Below are 16,242 nucleotides of genomic sequence, written 5' to 3'. Positions count from 1 at the left end.
GTGAGAGCCAAAGCAGAGATTGCTGGAGCTGTTTGAAAGTAATGATGGAAACTTTAGCATTGGGAAAGTGGTGCCCGTTCACTCATTATGATGTTGCTATGTGAAATTTCCATGATTTTCCTTAAAATGATAATTTGATACACTTTGAAGTCTTTACTTGGTAGGGCAAATGCATTTACTCATGGGAAATGAAAAAGGGTCTCATTTCATCCAAGGAGCTATAAGGTAATTCCTTTAAACATTCATACATGGCAGATTCTGCTCCTCTTTCTACATAGACCAGATAATTCTTTCGACTTCCTTCTGAGAGTTACATAACACTACAGTTATCTTCAGGACATTCCTGTAACGCATCTATTGTGCTGAGTGGTTGATCTTCCAAACTGAAGCTGATAAGTAGGTAAAAGACACTCTCTGAAAAGGTAGGGTCATCCATCCCATTTATGTAGCCTCCACTCTGAAGTGTTAAAGGTAACCTGAAGGACTTAGTCCAACTAGCTCAACTTTCAACAGCGTGGCCAATAAAACCTTTTTTTGAGTTCCTCTAAATCAAAATGTGTCCTCTCTTAGCACATTGGTCAAGCCTGATAAGTAAAAACAGTCCAAATCTACATTTTGCATTTCTGAAAGTGAAATTTTTCTCAATAATTTTACCTCTTTCCTGTGAGCCAGTAACTAGAAGGCTGCTGGCTGCATATTTTGTGTGATAGAAACAATGTAGGCAGGGTGTTTTTTAAACAACTCAAGAGTGTGGTATCACAGACAGCTGAGACAATCCAGCAACTTCTCCCACAACTCGGCCTTTCTCTTTCTCTATCCCTGCTCCTGGCCTGTGGAATCCCACCTCATCCTTTATGGTGGCTCTTGAACCCTTCCAGAGCCATGACAATTTGCTATTTTAAGAAAAAAAAATAAATCCAGTCATGTCACATTAAGGAGCTAAAATGGCTAAAAACAGCATCCAAGAAATGTCAGAACCAGTGCAAAGGAGCAGCATGAGTATGTGGCTGGGATAGATTAGAATTTTTCACATTTTAGGATTACCGGTTGTTCTGTTATTTGCGTTAACCTCTGCACTGCTGTAATTAAGAAACACCCTTGTGTATTACAGAACAAGGAGAGCTTCTAGGATGTACCACCTCCTGTTTGCTTACCAGATCTGGCAAATCAGTCATGCAGAATGTCAATAAAACACAAACTTCTCAATCTAGACCAGAGTTACTGAACAGCTGTTGCAGGTGCCTGCTGTTGAGTTGGCAGGATCATACTGGAAATAAAATGTTGAACTGAAAGCATGTATCCAATAGCTGAGAAATCATTCAAAGCCTATTAATAATGTGGCAATTCGGATCCAAACAAACATGTAAAGTGATTGACTTTGCTACTTCTGTCACAAAAAAGGAATGGCCTTACTGAGATGAAAAGCCTGCTGAAGAAAGAGTTGAGTGCAAAACTTTCTTGCCATTAATTGTCCAGAAGGATAAGTTAAAAATTTAAATGCTAAATTTAGATTTCATTGGAAAAAAAAAACAACAACCGACAACCCAAACCCAAACCACAACAGCTGTAATTAAGGCTGAATATTTATGGAGTAAAATAAAAGGCTGACCAAGAGAAAAAACATGCCACTGACTAATCCAAGAACATATCAGATTTACAGTGAACTGCATTAGCGAGCAATATAGAATTAAGACCTCAGTTTTCCTCAGACTTTTTAAGGCAAAATTCCCATTGAAGTTGCTGCAGAAAGTTGACAGTGATTGCAAAACTGAATTCAAAAGACATCTAAAAAGGATTTGAGTTTTTGCTAAAACATAAGAAATCCCTTTTGCACAAAAAGTAATTGAGGGGTTGGAGAAAAACAGTCTATTTTTTTTGTCTAGTGACATCTTCTGCATCAGGTCAGATTTAATTTGCAATTTCATGGGTAGAGCCATCAGATGTTTTCCAGTGTGTTGGGTTTGTGTAGCAAGGTTTTGGTAGCTGGGGGGGGCTACAGGGGTGGCTTCTGTGAGAAGCTGCTAGAAGCTTCCCCTGTGTCTGATAGAGCCAATGCCAGCCGGCTCCAAGACGGACCCACTGCTGGCCAAGGCCAAGCCAATCAGCGCCTCTGTGATAACATATTTAAGAAAGAGCAAAACAGTCAGAGAGAGCTTTTGCAGCCAGAGAGAGTGAGAAGATGTAAGAAACTCTGCAGACACCAAGGTCAGTGCAGAAGGAGGGGCAGGAGGTGCTCCAGGTGCCAGAGCAGAGATCCCCCTGCAGCCCGTGGTGAAGACCATGGTGAAGCAGGCTGTTCCCCTGCAGCCCATGGAGGAAGGATGAGGGGGTGTAGCGATTCCACCTGCAGCCCATGGAGGACCCCACACCGGAGCAGGTGGAGGCACCTGAAGGAGGCTGTGGCCCCGTGGGAAGCCCACGCTGGAGCAAGCTCCTGGCAGGACCTGTGGAAAGGGGAGCCCACACCAGAGCAGGTTTGCTGGCAGGACTTGTGACCCCGTGGGGGACCCCCACTGGAGCAGTTTGCTCCTGAAGGTCTGCACCCCGTGGGAGAGACCCACGTTGGAGCAGTTCGTGAAGGACCGTAGCCCGTGGGAGAGACTCATGTTGGAGAAGGTCGTGAAGGACTGTCTCCCGTGAGAGGGACCCCACGCTGGAGCAGGGGAACGATGAGAGGAGTCCTCCCCCTGAGGATGAAGAAGCGGCAGAAACAACGTGTGATCAACTGACCGTAACCCCCATTCCCTGTCCCCCTGTGCCACTGAGGGGGGCAGGAGGTTGAAGCCAGGAGTGAAGTTGAGCCCGGGAAGATGGGAGGGGTGGGGGGAGGTGTTTTAAGATTTGGTTTTATTTCTCATTCCTCTACTCTGTTTTGCTTAGTAATAAATTAGAGGAATTTCCTCTCTAAGTCCAGTCTATTTTGGTCGTGACGATAATTAGTGAGTGATCTCTCCCTGTCCTTATCTCGACCCACAAGCTTTTTGTTATACCTTTTCTCCCCTGTCTAGTTAAGGAGGGGAGTGATAGAGCGGCTCTGGTGGGCACCTGGCCTCAGCCAGGGTCAACCCACCACATCCAGAAACTAAGCTCTCCTCAGGGCAAGGGCCACAGCTGAATAAAAACCTGAGCATCTGATCCAAAGGCCACTGCCAATGGAGAGAAAGTTTCCAAAGACCATGGAGATTTAGACCTCAGAACAGGAAGAAAGAGCAGAGTCTTTTCTGAGTGCATGAAGAATCAAAACCTTTTGCCCAACAGCAGGGACTACCACAAGGCTTCATTTGGATGACTTGTACATCGCACCATCACTAGTTCAAAGCAGGCATACAAGACAATACTGAGTTCCTGGAAAAATGGGAAGTAGTAAAAAAGGAAGGGGAAAAAACAATAGTAACTTTTTTTACTTACTGGAATCCAAGATCATCTTCATAGAAAATGCAGTTGGTTACTCTAATTTGGAAAATGATTGTTGTAATCTGCCTGTTGGTAATTGCCTGAAAAGAAAGAGCAGGCTTTAGGCCAGTATGTTCTTATTTTCTTGTACAGGAGCTGTTAAGTCCTTTCGTCTTGCTGCAGGATACTTTTTTAAAACCTTAGCTTTCTCAGTGTTTGGAACATACCTGAGGTAAGAGAGTAGCATCTGTGAGAGGAACCCCTCAGGGCAGTAGTTAGTATCTCACTGGAGGACATCCTTCCCCAGGTGGGGAGGCAGCAGGGAGGCGTGGGCTGAGGCTGGGTGCCTGAATCTGCTGCACTTCAGTTACTCCTGGTTGAAGAAGATAACACAGATTTAATATGGGCCAGAGGGGAAACAAAAGGAGCTATAATCTGTTCCCCCGTAAGCTCTAACTTAGCAAAGCAGCTGCTCTTTCACAATACGATTTTACCTCATCTCAATGCAACTGAATCAGCTCTTGTAGGGCTGGGACAGGGCAAACTAACTTTTCCACTGGTCCGCTGAGTAGCAATGCACTTCTGTGACACAAAGACCCCTGCTAGGATCATAGATGTGTCTCTGTGTTTCTGGTTGTAGCAGAAATTGCTATACCTGGGGCTTTCTGAAGATGCTCCAGATGTAGCACACACAGCACCAAACAACTCCGCCCTCCTAGGAAACACCAAAGGGATACAAGACAGGGATTTATTTGTGCCCATATATTTGCAAAAAAATGACAGCTCAATCTGTACTAGGAGCAAGCGGTGACCTACAAATCTGAAATGAAACAGGATACTATGGTACATCAGCAAAATGTTCCCCGGCACAGTTTTGGAGAAATGACTGCTCAGCTAGTGAAAATATTTTAACTGGATTTGCACAGCTATTATCAAATATGCTCAAAAGTGTTTGAAGAGAAACATGCAATATGGCACATGCGTGTTTATGTCAGTTACAGTGACACGTTCTCTGCACGCTTGAATTGTCCTGACAATACTGTAACAGCAAAGGGTGCTAAAATAGTTGTTTTTAAAAGAGGTACAGGAGGTCAGCTCAACATGAGAGATGACTGTAACTTTCAGTAAAGTACCCGTTCAGTGAACTGAGCCTGGGATGTGTTGTGCTTTTGTAGTTCAAAGGGAGCGTCTCTCTGTACACATTTGGCTTTTAACACCATCCCTCCATGTGATTAAAGAAAGCCACAAGAAAGAGGTTTCTACATTATTATCTCTTCCTGGAAAACAAACCTGACTGTTTCCCCGAAGTTTGCTGGTACAGAATTATGCAGCTTTAAAGGCAGCCAGACGTTTTGGCTGCCCATCCACTTGCCCTCCTTGCAGTTGTCATTATCTCTGTTATACTTTACCTGGAACTTAACAATCCCTCGCTCCCTTTCCTCCTAGGTTTCAGTAACTCTTCAAAATGAAAATCAATAGCATTCCTTTTACTCCAAGATACAGCCTTTCAGATAATCACGTCATATTTTGCAGCAGCTGCTTGAAGCCTATGCAGCAGAAACAGCTCTTGGATGAAGAGTTTCCAGTAAAGTAGCTGCCTTTTTCTAGCATTTCACTGTTTACTTGTAATACTGGTTTAGATCAGCATTGGGTTTTTATCAAGTGATCCAAGTGACATGTTAGTGGCATGGCTAAGAAAACTCAGAAAAGTTTTTTGTTTGTTTGTTTTTAATTACTTCACCTTAGAGACTCTAAATAAACAAAGATCTTATGAGTCAGTGGATTTTATTCCTGTCAAATGGCCATTGAATTAAAACAAAATAACCTCAAACCTCCCATTAGCAGAACTGCATGTGTAATTTCAGTTTCTGTTTTGCTATTAACAGGCTTGTAAATGGGTTATAGTAATTCTACTTCTTTTTAAAGAAACTTGTCATCATGACAGATACATGAGAAGCCTCAGGAAACCCCCTCCCTCTTCCCCCAGAAGTGTCAGGTTTGCGAGGAAAAGTTGGCATTGCAAAAGTCTGGACATAATTTAATAAATTTTCTCAGTAGATACAGCCAGAGCCTCACCCACTGAAGATTCAGGGCAGTCTCCCTGACGCAACTGGAGCTGTGCAGATGGGTGGCCTGATCCTTCCCTGGAAATACACAGCATGAACTCAAACAACTGAGCAACTGAAAGAGAATGTGCTACAGCTGATAGTTCTCATAATCCAAATTATCTGAAATATCAAATGACCTCAGAGACAAGCTGGTTTTCTGTCAGTACTGTGGATAAGTTGATTTATGTATAAAACTTCTAAGGAGTTCACAGTATAAGTGACACATGGAAAAGCTGAAAGTGCATATTCTTAGAAATACAGTGACAGAGCTGGGGGGGAGGCGGTTGTGGGCAGAGGACTGCAGTAAGGCAAATTGTTGCATTTGGTTAGTTTTGGGTCTTTTTTAAAAAAAATATTATGTCAGCTTCTTTTTGAAATGTTACATATATATTTATATTTATGCTACAAATAGAGTGATGGCTTTGTGGTGTATGGTATTGTGGTACCATAATATAAATGCAACTAGTTTCCCCTCTGCTCTGTCCACATAAGACATACATGGCCGTAACTGCCCCCCTGCCCTGTCCATAAGACAAAAGTCACCCAGCTAAATATTTATCTTCTTCCCGCCATCAACAAATGTGGTCTGTTTCCTTAAGTTCTCCTTGCCTCATCTGTTGTAATAGAGAGTGAATTATCAAAAGCAGAAATAGCAGCTAAAGACAGGAGCTTTAATCTGTAAAAGATCCAAAGCCTTCCTTTAAGAGATTCATCTCTTTCAGTAAGAATACTTGAATTTTAACACTGCCACAACACAGTTTGTGATTAAGCTATTTTGGTTAATCTTAAAAGATTTTTAACAGGAAATTGTTGTAACGTTCCTTTCCTTTTCCCTCAGAGGCTTCTGCTGTTGTTTAGAGGAAACCTGGGTTTATAAGCAGGGAGCTAAAAAAATAAAGAGGAAAACCAGTGAAAATTTACAGTGTGCAGTTTGGCCAAGAGGCCACCTCCCATACTGGCAGACACCCCAAAATCCTCACCATCATTCCCAGGCTAAAGAATGCTCTCATTCAAGAACTTGTACTGTAAAGAGTCCTGAGTACAACTTCATGTACAAGGAGGGTCCCAAATCCCAGTGAAACTTGTCCTTACCAGGACATTTCAGGACTCATATAATGGATTCATATAATGTCAACAAAACCAAGGCCTGGTGAAAGCTTGGTTGCAGATTTTAGACACAGCTCTCTCCCTGTCAGGTCTGTAGGGTTGATAAGTAAGGGAAAAATACATATTGATTGTGGTCAGAGAAGTGGTGCATGGGCTTTCTTTTCTCTTTAGAGCAGTCGTGTTCTATAGGAAAGGTCCAACTGAGGGTGCGTGAAAGCCTTGCTGCAGCGGTGTAGTGATCTCTTTATTGCCTACATGAAGGATTACCCAGCAGCTGTGTCAGCCAGCTTGGATTTTAAGATTTCTTCCTCCACAAGCCCCCAGCCTGGTCTCCCCCCATTCCAGAGAATTACAACTGCCTTTGTTCCAACTCCTTCCTGCTCACAGCTCCTTCCTGTGCAAGCAGATACTCTCATCACGTTGGCACTGCTGCTGGGAGATACCAACTCTCGAACAGCAGCAGCTATGACTACACTACCTGGACTACATTTCCTTCCTTTCCTCGGGCAGCCACAAGCACTCTGGATCTCTGTTTATCTCCTATTATGGTGCTGCTTGGCTGCCCAGGTTATACCTGCTATTTTACTGGGTTTTCAATGTCTTCTATGGGAAAAAATGACAGACCAGAAGCAAGTGTCCTGCAGGCTAAAACTGACTCACAAGTAATATTTCCGTAAGTCCAGAGAAACAAGACTATATTCCAGATATGGTATCCAGGGAGAGTATAACCACTTCAACTCATCTTTGCCAAGCAGATGGGAAAGGGTTCAGGCAATAGACTTGAGAACAAGAGAAAGAAACAGCAAACTTCTCTTTAGCCTATGCGCAGGCTGATTGTATGATCCGATATCAGAAATACACATAAAGCTAGAGATACATGTAGCAATAAGTCACTTAGTTGGGTGTCTGTTCATTCAAACCAGAATTACTCTACAATGCCCACAATCCATTAGAGACAGAATAGCTTAATTGAAAACAATCTGGTGAGAGAATGATTTAGCTCAGAAATATGTGGCTGATGAACAGGAGTTCCAGGTCCCAAAATAGCTCCATTAAAGCTCAGTAAACTAAGCGAGCATCTCAGTGTCGATTTCTGCAAAACACAGGACTCTAAAACCACCTCATCTGGCAGCTTTCTAGAATTATGATGATTATTGAGAGCACTGATTGATACAAATACTGGTTTTCCTCAAAGTCCAGGGGGATTTTGAAGCACATCTAGACATATGAAACTTTCCTTTAAGCAATAATCTCATTGCAAAGTACAGACATGCTGAGAATTCCCTGCCATTCAGGAGATAAGTGCAACATAGGAAGTAACAAAACATAGCCCAGTATTCTGCAGCCTAGTCTGACTGGGGCAGAGCTGAGATGCTTTTTGATGGAAGATAGAGATTCTAATCTGAAGTCTTTAACCAGGACTTGAGTCCAGCTTTCTCCAGACTCAGCTATTTTCAGCCCACATCCAAAATTCATACCTCATTGAATGATTCTATCCAGTGCACTTCAAAGTCCAAGCATTTTGAATAAGTGCCACCTTCACTAATGTTCAAAAGTAGTTTATATTTGACTTTCTTCCTATATTAAAATTCCCTGTTCTAATCACCATTTCCAGTTAACCATTAACCACTTCTGGAGATCCATATGTTCACTAGTTGGAGAGAGGAAATGCTGGACTTAAGCATCAGAACTAGTCAGTAATGGAACAAGGGTTTGTCTCATGACCAAAAAAAGCTAGACTGGAAAAAACATATCCTCTGTGGTACTGACTCAATGTGATGAAAAGTGGCAGAAGGTAGTATTGTTCTTCTCACATCGTTCTGACAGGCTACTTCAATGCTGCGATAGAAATTACAGGATTTGGCAACAGCTAGAGACACAATCCGCATCTTAGCAACAGATAACGTTCAAAGGTGGATTATATGTTGATTGAGTATAGGAAGAAGGAAATAATTTATACATTGTTAGAGGACAAAGCATTTAATTCAAGCCCTGTTAATAGGAATATTCAGAAATGTACTGCTGCAATGCCTTAGCAGTGAGCCCATCAGAACTCAGGCCACTCACCTATTTTGGAAGAGGAAGTTATTTACCTCAGATTATACCTCATGCACACACATCCTGTCTCCCATGCAAGTTCTTCAGCCAGGTGGATACTTAAACCCCCCCAGCAGCCGCTCAACCAACCCAACTTGTTAGCAAGATGCAGAGGGTATGCTAAGTGGGGCTAAATCTGTTTGGCTGCTCATTCAGATGTACGTCTACCAGTTGTGGATTGAAACTGGTCTTGACTACAGAGGCCCTTCCTCTCCTGAACAAAACCTCCTGGTGTAGTAAATACTAACTAATATCAGGATGAATAGTCTGGAGGAGAGATTAAAGAGCAATAGAAGAATAAGCATGAAGAATTCAACATCTCCAAAGGAAAAAATAATTCAATAGCACTGAGCTTAACTAGCTTGGGAAAATGTTCCAGAGGAATAACCCTTGGTAGTTAAAATTATTGGACAAAGTAGCAGGAAGCATGCTGGAGATAGGGGAAATCCTGCTGCTATGCCATAGACAAGTTGAATATCATTTCTATTTTCACTTTAGGTTGCACTCTGTTTGTGCTACTCACTCCTACTGACAAAAACACACACACCTTCAGTTAGCAGCAAGACCACATTCAGCAGAAAACTTGCACAAAGTCTAGCTCTAGTAAATCACAAACTGAAATGATTCACATGGTAAATACTCCTATTCACAGCTTCCTGAGTATGTTCAATATAGCTGGATATTTATACTTATATCTGACAGATCTGAATTTCTTAGCTTGCTTATACTTCCTTTGGAAAAAGCTATATTTATAACAGTTTTTTATAGAACACAGTCAATGAAACATATACAGTACTGTAGCTAACTTACATCTAAAAGGACATTGCTTTAATATTTTAAGAGCAGGGGAAATGCATATAGGTCCAGAGAAGCAAAAAAGAAATGTTTGAAGAGACTGATGATAAGAAAAAGGGAAGATCTGAGTTTGGAGTCTGCAGTGAACCCCCGAGGAAAAAGCTAGAGGGGACTGAAAGAGAGTATCATTCAGATACATTCAAAACAGGGGTGAGAAGGAAGTAAGAAAGAAGGTGCAGAAAAAAAATTAAAGTGCACAGGTAAGGAAGAAGTGGCTTCCAGGAACATAGCCATTGTAAAGCTATTATCCCTAGTATTCTTTGGCATTTTTACTAGATACAGTTTGGTCTGAGATGAGAAGGAATCTGATATTAATTTGAAAATACTCAGTAAAATGTCCTATCTATGAACCCTACAAGGACTCCCATTCTTCTGCATTTATTTTAGTATAAACATTTTCTTATTTTATTATTCTAAAAATGTTCTTTATTTGTTTTAGTATAAAAGAAGAATATATGCTGCAGAGTCCTGGAAGAAGGTTAACACAACAGAACTTTTCTGTCACTGGGGCCCAAACTTAAAAGGGCACAGGCACTCGAACAGCCCTAAACTTGGGCTGGGTATTAGGTAAGTGACATTTAAAAGATTCTGGTGGAGAAAATACTATTGAATATCAAAGTGCAATTAAATGGATTTCTGGAATGGTATGTTAGGTTGCTCTGAACTATATCAGAAGACAACGTGTATACATTCAGCAGGACTTTAAAGCGCAATTTCAAACAATAGCCTGCTGAGGTTAACTCAGTGACATCTGCTGAACATGCTCTGCAATTAAACAAAGCAGGAGGTTGCCAAGAGTCGTATAGGTAGCAAAACATTTTCTTCTCCTTTTAAACATTTCTTTTTTCAAGAACCAACCTTCAAAAATTGGGTGTGGAGAAGGGGCTCTGAGCTACAGCTCTAAGTACAAAAAAAGATTTTGGCACAATTCTGATCATATGCTGGAAACAACATGTAGCTCTAAGTCCAGTTCCCAGATTGCTGCTAGGGAGAGCAGAACACTGCAGAGCTTGTGTGCAAGTGCAAACTGTGAATGGTTTCCACAGCAGCTGCAGACCAGCATGGCTCTTGACTTCATCATAGTAGGTGATACTATGGGAGGTACGAAGAAGGTACCTATATGGTACCTACACTATGGTATGGTACTAAGGTACCTACACTATGGTATGGTACCAAGGTACCTACTTAGGGTAGTTACCTGCTTGATCTGCATTTGAATGGAACAGATTGACTAAAAATCTGTTAGTTGACATCAGAAACAGTATCAAGTAGCACATACGCAGCAGCTGTTTGTTTCAGGGACACATAGCTTTGTGTGTCGATTAAGAGAATCCTATGCATGACAGCAGCAGATCTTCAGAAGTAAAGGGCTATGGGCTATTGTTTTAGGCTAAAACTAATGACACGAGCAAACAATCCACTGTTTATAGATCTTACTCTTTTATTGATATTAGGTGTGGAGAGCAGGCATTAGCCCTCCCACAGTGAGATCAAACTTGTTATGAAAGGCTTCATCTATCCTAGGATCTTAAGTATTATCCTGAAGCCAAACTGCTCCTTGAATCACAAGACTGCCAACTGCCAAAGGGCAAGTCAGAGATCTAGTTGTGGGTGAAAAAAGAAAGACTTCAGCACAAACTTATCATTCAGCTGGGACACCCCTTTTTCTTCAGCTTACTGCTCTCAGCCTTGTCTCCTTACAGCTTCGTGTCTCGTTCCTTCCCCATGGTTTTAAGCTGGGCCTAACACAGCAACAAACCAAAATCCACCCTGTGCCTTGAGGGGAAAAATAGCAATCAAACATTTAAACTATTTTAGTCATCTCAAAGATAGGAGTATATCAAAAGTCTAACTACATTAAAAATACATTAAGTTCTTCCTGTCTTCTAAGTCTTTGACTTTCAGCCTTACGAACCTTACAAGGTAACAATTCAGAAAGACAACTGTGCAGGAACCAGGAGTTGAAGCACACACTGTTCTACAAGGTCAGCCACTACTAATGAATTTCCACACTAACTTTTGGCCTAATCAGGCCTGGTTTTACAGTGCTACAATTACTTGGCCAACATAGTTACACCAGTATATGCCCCAATATGGAGTCCACTCTCCACTCCAGTTGGAATTAACTGTTCTAGCCTAAGGCACGTCCAGCTCAGGGCATTTCTAATCGTCTGATGCTGCTGGACTCCCTTCATTATAACCCTACAATCATGAACAAGGACTTCTGCCTTTAGATGGACGCCAGTCTCTATTCTAGAACAAGATGTGGAAACTAAAAGGAGTGGTAATGGCTCCATACTTCTTATAAATACCTCCTCTTGTGCAAGTATGCTTCTGCTTGAGAACAGCTTTTTCCTTGAGAACAGCTTCTTCCTTTTAACTTTTGGTACCAATTTGTTTAAACTACAAAGTAAGGGCTGTGTACATGCAGAATTAAAGACGAGATATGATCTTTGAAAAAAAAAAAAAGCACGTTTATTTTCCCACATCCTGGGCAGCTGCAAGATCCTTTACATGTTATTAATGACCTTTCTATGTACTTCACTTTCAGACTCAACCATTCTGGGAGATTACCTTGCTTTAATTGGCTAGCATCAACCTGAACCCCAAAATTTTCTCAATGCTTCTCACTCCTGTCTCCCACTCCTAATTATGGCAGACACTATCACTCTGAGAACATTTTCTTCATTGCCTGCAGGGCTGTGTATCTGCATCAGCATGGAACTGATCTTTCTCTTAAAGGCTTATGGTACCACTTCAAAGCTGTTTACACATCTGTTTACAACAGTGTATATGTCCTCTTTCAAAGTGATCCAGAAAATGCCAGAAACTAAAAAGCACTGGGTAGCCACCACCTGTCCTAGTGGGATAGACCTTCTAGTGTTTAAGTGCCTTTGGGGCACGTGCAGCAGAGTGTGACTTACAGGAAACACAGATTGTTCCCAAGTTATGTAGAGCTCCGCCGGTACTAACAAGAACTTCAGCCAGAAGAGTACACTCTGTGCAGGCAACATCAGCTTACTAGATGTTACAGCACTCTCAAGAGATAAGGTTAAAGATATCATATGTGCTGTGTGCTAAATTATTACAGTCAAATGTCTTGCAGGAAATTGTTGATGTGTTCTCTTCCAGGAACGTTTCCTGGGAAAAACAGCTGGCAATTCAGAACAGAACACTTCAAGGCTGCCTCTGTATGCCCGCTGCAGCTTTGCTAGTAGCATAGAGAGGAGGAGTTAACTTATATTCATATTCAGAGTGTGCTTCCACATAGTTAAAGGACTCTATAGAGAAAGGGCATCTGTGAGTAGGAGCAGAGTAAATTCTGCAAGCAGGGCTAACTATTAGGAGTTAACCTACAAGCTCAAATGTGGCTGGAAAAAGCACTCTAACAAACACAGCCTGTCCTGGTGCCCACTCCCAAATGATACCAGGAACACAGTCACTTTGCAACCTCAAATTTAGGCAGCCCTTGCTGGTTTCAGGCTATGTCTTCTTCTCTTGTATGTATTTTTAGTATATGCAACTGCCAAAAATCTGAGGATATGGAAAACTTATCTTCTGCATCAGCTTCTCCTTTAGCTTGAATGCACCAGTAGGAAGAACTGAACTAGTCAGCTGAGCTAGAATAATAAGCAGCTTCTCTGCACTACAATTGCTTTTGTGGTCCTTGCTGTTCTGTGTTTGCTTTTTTGCTCAGGTGATGGGAAGGAAGTGAAAGGAGAGAAGATGTAACCAAAGGGGTTTGCCTTGAGAAGCTGTTCTTTCTCTGGCATTTTTTTTTTCCACATCATTACAGCATCAGATTTTTCCAGCAGTACACTTTGAAAGTTGTAAATCTTTGGGCTAACAAGGATCAAAGTTCCCACAGACCTGACAAGCTTAGAAACGCTATTCCACAGTACACTGCACATCATCAGAACCATCACGTCTTATTTAAATGCTGATGCTCTGACAGGTGCAGGCCATTTTCATGCCTGTGGTCTAATGTACATGAGCTAGATTACACATTGCTAAAACAGCACAGCAAGAGAGCTGCCTTTCAGGAAGAGGTGAAAGAGCAGGGAGTCCCTGCAAATGCCTCCACAGTGAGCAGATATATGAAGCTGTCATCATAATGATGACTGAGCAGGATCCTTCCCTTGGGTACATCCTGTACCAAAAGCCAGAAGTGTGTAAGAAAACTAATAACCAAATATCCTGTTATTTCATCTGTCGTGTGTGGAACTGAACATCTTGGGGTTTTTTCAAGGACATTACCAGCACTTCAACTTACAGAGGCTGTAAACCCAATCAATCACTGAGGCAAAGGATGAAGAGTCCTTCCCTTTAAAAATCAGGATGTTCCTGTGGGAAAATGATGCATGGTAGAATGCAACCTAGAACTGCATGGCAAAAGAAGAATTTGGTAAAGCTGTGAGATGAAAAAATGAAGAATATAAATGTTGTTGAGTAAAAGTCAACATGGATGAAAATAGCAGAATAGTTTCAATTGTGCTAATCTGCAGTTTATTAATTGTGCAAAAGCAAGCAGAGCTGCATCTGGTGACCTCAGATTTGTGATGCAATTAAAAATAGGATAAAGCAAGGAGTGAGAGAGAAAATATCATGGGGTGACCTTGATGTGTCTTAACACTCAACAAAACACAGGAGGCTCAGGAATGCTCAAAATCTCTGAATTGGACCCTAGAAATAGATAGGATTGAGTACAATTGTGAAACTTTACAGTTAACTTTGGATGCTGCTGGCAAATAGGTTTTTTGGTCTGGAGTCTCAGACTTTATGGTTTGTATTTGTCAGCTTTTTCTCCTTGACAAAAATTTGTTTTCGTTTGGGGGATTTGTTTGTTTTTGAGAACAGACTGAGAATTTTATATCACTAAATATTATGAATCCATAATGAAACTGAGAGATCTGATAACATTGCCAAAGCCACTGCATCAGGCAGGTTTTCTGCTGAGCATTCTGCTCAGCCCTTCACCCATGCCTTGCACTTTGTCTGAGTTCAGGTACTCTTGCCTAGCTGCAGTGCTCTAGGCACTACGTGACCTGTTGATGCTTCCAGCTGACCTGCCCTCACCTTCCCTCAAGGAGACAAGAACCAAACAGCAAACACTGGCCAGTTTGCTGCCTGCCACCTCTCCTACCTGCCATGCCTCAGAGGGCTGATTTGATGCAGTGAACCTTACTAGTGTCCTCCGCTTGTGAGGACGGGAAACTCCTGCTAGCAAAGAGGAAAGCACTCAACATCCTCTGTTGCTCTCTTTCCCAAAACAGCAGCAGCCCTCTGGGAAGAGAGGGGTTAGCTGCTCTCTGAACGAAGGAAGCTGTGGCCTATAAAGAGAGGGGTCTTAAACTCCAGCTCTGATCCCTGTGGCTGCAGATGTTGGACCAACCCTTGCCAATTAAAGAAATGACACAACTTCCTATTGCAAAAGAGTCCAAAGGTTAAAAAAGAAGGCAAAAGTGACATAGGATAATAGCACTGCGTAAAGTCAAATCCTGGTGTAGCCAAAGTAAAACTTAACCAAGTTACAGTCTTTAGTAAAATCACAATATTATTCCACTTTTCAGATTGGTAAAAGACTTGCCCAAGTAAGTAGAGAGCTCAAAGAGTGAGGTATAGATTAAATATAGTCATCTATATGACTATATTTAGTCTATAGATCTATAGATTGATTGATACAGACACTAAAGACTCTAGGTGTGTTTCATCTCAACCTAAAGCATAATCTAGAATAACGTAGCACACTTTAGGGAATTTGTGCCCTCAAAATGCTTATTTCAGAGAGCTTAGGGTACACACATCCATGCTGTAAGTAGCTAATGGCCAGGGAGGGGAATCCCACCTCTGCTGTCCTGCATCTCAGTGTCCAGTGGTCTCTCCTACCCCAGAAGCAGGCACTGCGTGGTGGTGCCAGCTCTTTCAGCTGCACTTTTTGAGAAGTAAAGGAGAAAGGGCATAAAAAAAAATACGGGGGTAGGAAGAGGGAAGCAGTTTCCAAGAAGAAAACAAAGAATCAATTCAACTGAAGGAAAAAGCAAAGAAAAAGTAGCCTGAGGACAACTTGGCCTCTGAAAAACAATGGACCAAGAAAAAGGAGGAAAACATGGGTAGGAGAGGCGTATGGATTACTTCAGTTTTTCTGTTAGAACATGTGATTTATAGGAATTTGAATTTCATTTCAAGGGAAACTGCTATTTCTGCCCTCTCTTCTGAGAAGTCTTCCGAGAAAATGGCAAAGATGTGCCAGCATCCTGCTCCTTAGGTGGCCCCTCCAGATATTGATGATCCCTTGTTTTCCTTGGAAAGCCATTAACAGGTGTATGCAGAGCTGCCTTCTCTCTGCTGCAGCTGGTACACATAAACATCCCTTCAGGTGATCTGATCAGCTCCCGGCTTGACTTATTACCTGGCAGATCCTCAGCTGCTAGTCTTTGTATTTTGGGGTGGAGGGAAGAATATTTTGTTTCTGCAGGGATTAAAACCGAAGTCTGGGAGGAGAAATCCAGTTCCCTTTTTCTTAAACCTTGAGGTCTTAGTCATGCATCAGTTATGATGACACTGGGCCCCAAGAGGAGGCCTAGAAATAAGCCACAAATGAGCAGGGAGCAGCACAACTGATATACCAGCACAGCTGTTAGTGCTCTGCAAGGAAATCTTCCCTGAACACTGCTGGAACACA

At 42.0% G+C, this 16,242-nt stretch overlaps 1 long non-coding RNA gene across 1 annotated transcript in view; it reads right to left on the bottom strand.

Moving 5' to 3' along the window:
* Positions 1-3,893: 3,893 nt before the first annotated feature.
* LOC142604010 (uncharacterized) overlaps positions 3,894-16,242 on the bottom strand; it is a 29,858-nt gene continuing 17,509 nt past the window's right edge. Inside the window, exon 3 of the long non-coding RNA XR_012837906.1 lies at positions 3,894-4,108. This is a non-coding gene — a long non-coding RNA (uncharacterized LOC142604010). The remainder of the gene's footprint in view (positions 4,109-16,242) is intronic.

Source organism: Balearica regulorum, chromosome 15 (genome assembly GCF_011004875.1).
Source record: "Balearica regulorum gibbericeps isolate bBalReg1 chromosome 15, bBalReg1.pri, whole genome shotgun sequence".
NCBI classification, from domain to species: Eukaryota; Metazoa; Chordata; class Aves; order Gruiformes; family Gruidae; genus Balearica; species Balearica regulorum.
Note: the sequence above shows the minus strand (reverse complement) of the source record. Positions and strands in the feature narration are given on the sequence as shown.